Source organism: Dipodomys spectabilis, unplaced genomic scaffold (assembly GCF_019054845.1).
Source record: "Dipodomys spectabilis isolate Male_0828 unplaced genomic scaffold, ASM1905484v1 ptg000121l, whole genome shotgun sequence".
Classification (NCBI taxonomy): domain Eukaryota; kingdom Metazoa; phylum Chordata; class Mammalia; order Rodentia; family Heteromyidae; genus Dipodomys; species Dipodomys spectabilis.
The window spans coordinates 7,964,726-7,972,822 of record NW_024870798.1 but is presented as its reverse complement, the minus strand read 5'-3'; the positions used below and the strand labels follow the sequence as shown (position 1 = coordinate 7,972,822).

Sequence of the window (8,097 nt, the reverse complement as noted above, 5' to 3'; positions counted from 1 at the left end):
TTGCCTCCTCTCTCTCCCTATCATGCTCACACAGAGTCCTTTGCAAGTTTTCAATCTTTTTATTTACCATGTTTACCATTAGTGTTTGTAGAGCTTTTGGGGGACTCTCCTCTGGATTATTCATTATCTATTCTGTCTACTGATTATCATGAGTGGAAGTTGAGATACTCGGACTTACCATTTTTCTTGTGTTTTTCCGACTTATTCTGCCCATTTGGGATGAGAGTAACTCGTTTTGTGCTAGAAAACTATCTTAAGGCAAGCATCAACAAAGTCTGTAGTTGCACAGTCAAAAGTCTGCAGATACAATCTAGTTCAACAGGTATATTTTTCAACATGAAACAACTATATATTAATAGGCTATGAACCACAAAGAAGAATTTTGCAAACAAGAAGTTATTAGATTTAGCAAGAGATGTGGGTATAAATAGGAATAGAGGGATGTGGAAAGGGAGAGGGAGAGCTAACTTAGTCCTAATCTCAAAGCACGAAATAGAATGATAGTAGAGACCGGGGAAAAAAGTAAGAGAAGAAAAGACAGGGAAAAATAGTAAAACAAAAACGTGAAAAATTAAAAAATAAAAATACTTAAAATTTTATATAAGCATATAGAGGTAGTACATCTCTTAAGGAATTTAAGTCTAAGAGGTTTTGAATTCAGTAACAAATTTCTGGATTAAGTGTGTATACAATGGGAGATAAGGTCTAATAATCGACTACAGGTATATCTGAGAAGGAGTAGAACAGTGATTAAATAATGTAAAGAAGAACGAAAGAGAAGAAAAAGTGAAAAGAATGAGAAAGAAAGGAAAAAAGGATCAAAAAGTCAGTAGAGCTAAACAAAAATGAAAAAAAACATACACACACATATACTCCTAAAATAAATATTATAAGAGGAAGAAAAAAAGTTAATAGAAAACTATCTTTTAAAGTTAAAATTTAAAAAGGTTCAAAAATTTTGATAAAAGTTACCAAAAAAGAGTTCTTTGCTTTTTGGGGGGTGAGATGGGAAGATGCTTTATCTCCCTTGTGTCCATAACCAGTCTCTTGTTGGGGTCTCTGGTCTGCTTGTGGTGTTTGATTTTCCTGTAGCTTGGTTGTTTTCTTAAGTCAGTTTGTTTCAGCAAGCAGAAAAATGTTTTGCTTTACCCAGGATTTTGTGATCCTCCTCCCAGGCTAGTTCAATAAGAGGGAGATCTGCTTTGATTATCACAAAAGAAGGTGATGGCTGTTTCTTCTAGTTTGGAGATGCTGTGATGGGGCTAGGTTCTGGGTAGAGTTGAGGCCTTTCAGCAAACAGTAGCTTTACCCTGAGGGGCTAGCTTCTGAGGCAGTCACAGAGTCCAGCCAGGAGCCATTCTCAGGGTTTATTGTTACTGAATTTCAATTGATTGTCTAGGCTGCTGTAGGGAGGGGGCAGCCTCTGGTATTGTTTACCCAGTGAAGAAAGCCAGTCCTGGGGCTGGTGCAGGCCCAGACTGGGTCAAATTTCCCTGGGTGGAGCTGAGCCTGGCAGGTCAGGTTAGGTTCCTGTGACCTGCTAAATGGCTTTTTGTTTTCATCCAAGGACTGAGTTCGAGCTAGTTGCTCAGCCAGGCCTTTGCCAGTATCAATGATGGAGATCTCTGGTAGTGGGCAGGGAGGGGTGACCTTCCCTTATGTGCTCCCTGAGAAGGAGTGAGGAAGTCAGGCTTCTACTCACACAGGAGTCTGATTCCTGGGTCTTCTCTGGTCTGGGATTTGAAGGATGAAGATGTCTGCTCCTTGTCAGTACTTGCTGGTGTTGAGTAGAATCCTCTCTCCTGCTGCATCTGGCACCTTTGTCTTAGACTCTTTGTGTTGCAGGTATGGCAGCTATGACCGCCACCACCCCTGCCACAGCCGCAACCATGACTGCTGGCAAGTGCTCAGATTTGTCTCCTAGCCTGGATTTCCCCTCTCTGGCCTAACTCTCTGTACTGTGATGGCACACTTGGTGTGATTCTCTGGCTTAGGACTGTTCATTGGAGTACTGAAATTGCTTTCTATGTGAGAGCTTGTTTAGCTTCTAGCTTCTCCTCCACTATCTTCCCGGAACCCTAAGTTTAAATTTTAAATGATAAATTCTTTTAAAATCGTTTCACTCGGGCACAGGTATGGATAGATAAGTGATGTGGGCAGAATCAGAATTATTCAGAAGGTTGTAAGTGGATGCTTACCTAGTTTTCTCTCGGCTGGATCACAGAATATAGACTGTCCTAATTGGAAAAAGTTAGCCTTCCGAGGTTTTCTCCATATAAACACTCCATCAACATTTAATTAGAGGATTATTCAAGATTAGCTATATGTTGATTGATAATTACTGATCATGACAGAAATTTGAGGGAAAAAAATCTACACTTCAGTGAGGTTCTGATTTGTACTTCACAAACTGTTATGAAAGCTCTACATGAGAAATCTAGCAGCTGCATTTCTAAAAAGTCCTTGGGTTGTTACACTTTCTGATATTTTCTCAATTCAAGTACTTCTCTTTGGAGTTCCATACTACTCAATGATGCTGTATTAGCTCCTTGTTACAATTTGCAGACTGGTCATTTTGACGAAATTTGTGCTTTTCAAAATTGCTCTCCAAATTCCATCCACAAACTGCATACTAAATTTATCTGAAAAAATTTGTATCTGTTGATAGTGCATATACTTTTAGTTTTCATTACAAATATAGAATGTAGTAAAAATTCTCATAGCAATTATACTGCACTAGCTTGTGGGCAGATTCTAATGTAAATAATATACTGTGTTCATGTAAAGATTTTGAGTATCCAAAGTAATAAGCCTGTGGTCCTAAAACGAATACCTTACTTATATTTAGTGACAAACACAACTACAAATAAGTACAGAATTTTTCCTTGTATCTTTTTAATATATATTTTATTATAAATACTGTACAGAGTGGTTACAGTTACATAAGTAAGGTAATGAGTACATTTCTTATTGAGCATTGTTACCCCCCCCCTTTGTTTTTCCCCTACCATCCCTTTCCTTCACACCTCCCCACCTCCCTTCTTCACCCATCCTCTGATAGAGTCTTTTGTATATCTCATTGTTACAATCGGTTAACCAGTATCCTTTCCTTATATCTTAAATGAACAAATGCTGGCTTGATTTATGCTGATTGTACTTGTGTAGACACACCAAAAATCACATGCCAAGACCAAGTGCACATAAATGAAATGCCATCATTTTTTTATCAGTTGGTATAATTGTGTTCTACACATTTATTGACAGGTTACAAATTATTCTCAAACTTTAAAACATTAAAAGTACTTTCTTTTTTTCTTATTTTCTTGGCCAGGAAATCAGCAAGACCTCAGTCAGCATTTCTCATATAGGAATTATCACATGTGTTAGTTAAATGTATATGTAGAGTCCAGTTTCCTGAGGACTATCTCATCTTCCTAGGAATTCATGCTGGCTGTTGGAAAAAGAGTAAGGATGCCATTTAAAGCCTTATAACTTTACTCTTTGCCAGGGCATTGTCCTGCTACTTTGGTTGTTGAGCGTGTCTACAAGAGTTTGCATTCCATGAGGAGCAGGGAGGCACCATATGACTTATACTTACTGAGATTTCCAAGTGACTTGCTATCACTTGTACTGCATTTTGTAAGTCAAATCTCTCTAAAACTACCAGTTTTAAGAGATAAGAGGAGTGGTAAAATAACTCTAAGAGACAAATACATCTTCAACATATATTGTTCCAAGTATTCCATTTAAGGCATATTCAACAACTGGTGAAACTTGTGTTGGCTGTAATTATGTGTCTTTGTCTATGTGTGCATGTATACATGTATATATGTATTTATGTGAATAGTAACATACATGTGTATATTATGGCTTATATCATCATTTATTCCTTGCTAACAAATAAAGTAAGGAATCCCTAAAGATTTAACAGAAACTGTGTAGTTAACGTCTTAACTCTTCACTCTGCTTCTTTACACAAAGTCTTTGCAAATTCTCATTAATAAAGTTTCCATAAACTCTGAAATGTACATACTTAGCATTTAATGTCTGCTACCATAAATCTTAAATACTTTATAGAAAAGTTTTATACCTGCCTAACAGTCCTATTTTTGGCATATATAAGTAAAATCCAAAAATTAACCATATTTAAAACATTAAAACTTTAAAAAACCTTAACACTTCCTGCAATGTTCATTTTGACAGATGCCTGTTATAGAATAATTGAATTCCTCCTCTTACACATCTCTTGAACTACATATATCTGGAATTATTTTGTTTTTGGCATGTCTATCTTGATTTTATTCTTAAAGGTGTGCTTATGTAAGACATACATGATTCTAAAATTTCACAACAATTCTTTTGAACTTAATTTTTATTGAAATGTCTAGTTTAATAAAATCAATAAAAATTATACTTTATATATAAAAATGTTCTGTGTTAAATTTAGCATCACATACTCTAACATTGGAACGACACAGAGAAGATTAGCATGCCCCCTGCGCAAGGATGACATGCAAATTTGTGGAGAGTTCCATATTTTTACAACAACAGATGCTGAAAGGTATGTGGCCACAAGGGAACCGTACTGCACTCTTAGTGGGAGTGTAAACTTGTTCAACTACTTTGAAAAGCAGTACGGAGGTTCCTCAAAAGATTCCACATAAAAGTCCCCTATGATATAGTAATCCCACTTTTGGGGATTTACCCAAATGATCATAAACAAGATCATATTAAAACTACCAGCACAACTATGGTTATTGCAACATTATTTACGATAGCTAAGATATGGAACCAACCCAGATGCCCCTATTAGATGAATGGATCAAGAAAATGTGGTATATATACACAATGGAATTCTATGCCTCCATCAGAAAGAATGACATCGCCCAATTTGTTAGGAAATGGAAAGACTTGGAAAAAAATTTATTGAGTGATGTAAGCCAAGTCCAAAGAAACATAGGGCCCATGATTTCCCTTATTTTCAATGATGAATGTATATCTGGGATAAGCAGAAAAGTTCAAAAGATATGTGCATATAATCAGATAAGATGATATTAAAGAAATTGAACCCCAAGATAGGGACACAAGTGTTTTTCTGTTTCTTGCTATTGTTTCTAACTTACTTATAAGGTGCAATGTCATTTTTTTGTTTCTTTGTATGTTTCTCCCCACGCTATAACCCCTGTTTTCTCTATATTTGAAGTTGGTGCACTTACATCTTGTATGTATGCTTCTCTAATTTGGGGAGGGGAAGGGAAAAAATTCGACAATAGGGATACAGGTTGACCCATTGTAACAATGAGATGCACAAGACACTATGTTGAAAAATGACCTTTACAATTTAGGCGGAGGCAGGAAAGGGGAGGGTAGTGTACTTGTGTGGGTGGGAGGGAGGGATGGTAGGGGAAATATAAAGGAGGAGGTAACATTGCTTGTTAGGAAATGTACTAGTTTCCTTATTCATGTAAATGTGACCCTCTGCACAGTATTATTCCAATAAAAAACATATAAACATTTTTGAGATGGAAGAGTTTATTTCCTCTATTTTACTCATATAATATCGTTAACAAAGAAATTAATGTAGAACACTGATAGGAAGGTAATTTGAATAAATGTGTGTGAGAGAGAGTGCAGCAGCTCGAAAGCAAACACGCACGTGCATGCGAACATGCCATGCATGTATATTGGCGTGCTCAGTTCAAAATCAAGGCTTCAAGGTCTTGCTAGGCCTTTCCTATCTAGATTGGTGAGCTACTATATAAGCTACATCTCAATTCCTGGCTCTTTGCTAGTTCATTAAACATTTTGAAAAATCATTTCATGAAGTTTTTTTTTTTGGCCCTGATTGGCTCCCAAGTGTTATCCACATATCTCAGTCTCCTGAGCAAACATTCAGAGTAGATAGGTCTAACCAGCCAGCACAAGTCTTTTAGAATAATTTTAAAAATAAAAGAAAATTTACTTCATGGGGCCTGTTTTATCATCTCCTAATTTGAAAGCCTTTTGGAGTAAGTATATGTCAATTTAATTTATTTGGGGACTGTTAAAAAATAGTAAGTGATGATATTTAAAAGTTTTAGTACTTTTTAAAAAAGAAACTGGAACTGTGAAAAAGAAGAAATTTGGCTGTCTTCGGACCTCAATTTGTAAGCTCAGATCTGTGCATGATAACCCAATGTCACAAACACAGTCTGTGTTGAAGACAAAATGTGACAGTAAACAATCACCATGGGCAATATTTGCTATGCTATTATTTCTTGAACAATATGAATATTGAATTGAGAGTGTAAGAGAATGGAGAGATTTACCCACCTTTTTTGTATTGCTGAAAGATTTTGGAAACTTTGACTCATTTCCTTCCTCACTGTGTGTGTCTTTGGGCCATGCACTTACTGTCTTTAACTACAATTTTTCCCAACAATACAATGGTAATAACATTAGCATTATAACAGATGTTATCTTAAGAATTAAGAGAATAAAACTTGTGAAACACTTAACATAAGCCTATGAATGAGCTTTGAGTTTAGCCAGCATTCTTTTTAAAATAATAAATAGAATCTGATAAGTAGTACAGAAACCATTACATGTATTATGAGCAACCAGAAGTAATATCTATCTACCATGCTCTGCTTCCAAGGAAGCCAAGTGGATAACTTCTCATGCTGTACATCAAACTGGTTATTTTTTGTCGTGATAGTGTAAAAATATCAGGGACAGAACGATGAAGGAATGTTGTAGACTGAGGTGAAATCCATATGAAAATGTGCAAAACAGATAAAAGATAAAAGTATCTGAGCAGTATATTGTGTTTTACATCATTTAAGTTACATCACAAAGATAAGGAAGACCTGGAAGAATAAATTGTCTTTTTATATTCTGTCATAGGTCCTTAGAAGGTTGAAAACTTTCCTCATTCTTGTAGAGGTATCATCAGATGAAGGGGAATATATTTTTTGTTTGCTTCCTTCCATTTAGTCTTCAGTTTGAAATCTATAGTACATGAGACCGAAAGAAACCAAGTGAAATTAGTCATGCAGGCTTTGGAAAGAACAATCAAAATAAAATAAATAAAATATATATAGCCTTGTAAAAGTTCTAACTAAATTGAATTATGTAGTCTCAACCGTTAACAGAAAATGATTTAAACAATATCATGCTATTAAAAAGTTTTAAATGTTAGGAGCTGCTTAAATTTTTCCTTTCTACTACCTTGAGTTAATTATTGATTTTCTATAGAGAGATTAAAGATGAAATTAACAAGAAACTTGATTAAAAATGGACAAAAGTTCTGAATAGACATGTTTTCCAAAAAGCCCTTAAAATCGCCGGTGAATTTACAAATTTGTATTTAATATAACTTCTATGCTAGCTTAATGCTTTGTGAGCAGAAGTCATTAGAGAAATGCAATTCAAAATTACTATGTTACTACTTCTTAACTATTATACCTCATCAAAAATATCCAAGGAACCAGGTGTGGTGGTAAATGTTCATAATTCCAAGTGATTGGAGGTTGGAGTCTAAGGCCAGTCTTGGGTACTGCACACAGTAAAAACCTGCCCTTTAAAAACCTCAAAAGGTAATAATGTTGGCTGTCGACACTGTGGAGAAAGGGAAATTCTCTACACTCTTGGTCAAAATACAGGTTAGTGTTCTCGTTGTAGAAAGTAGTATGCAGTTTTCTAAAGAAATCCAAAGTTGAAATATCATCTGACCCACCAATCGTGTGATTATTTCTCTCTGGGTAACTCATAAATATATCTGTAGTTCATTGTTATTCACATTATTCGCAACAACAGCCAAGATATAATTAGACGTCCAGTGTTCAACTACAAACTAATAAAGCAACTGTGGTTCATGCACAAAAATTTTTTTCTGTTGATTCCAAAGTAATTTTTTTATTATTTTCCTGTTTCCATGTGATTAACCTCCAAATTAGAAATCCAGATATATGATTTAATTTAACCAAAACTATTTATTGAGTATAAGGACTTTGTACTCTACATTCTTCACACTAAGATCACAAAATATAATGAGTCTGAAATAGTCTCTTTTTGACCTATGTTAATATTCTTTACAATGTGAGTGAAATGTTTAAA

At 35.2% G+C, this 8,097-nt stretch overlaps 1 non-coding gene across 1 annotated transcript; it reads left to right on the top strand.

The window, feature by feature from the left end:
* Positions 1-4,434: 4,434 nt before the first annotated feature.
* On the top strand, positions 4,435-4,541 carry LOC122115571. The gene has a single exon (XR_006148790.1). It is a non-coding gene; the product is annotated as a U6 spliceosomal RNA (small nuclear RNA).
* Positions 4,542-8,097: the final 3,556 nt, after the last annotated feature.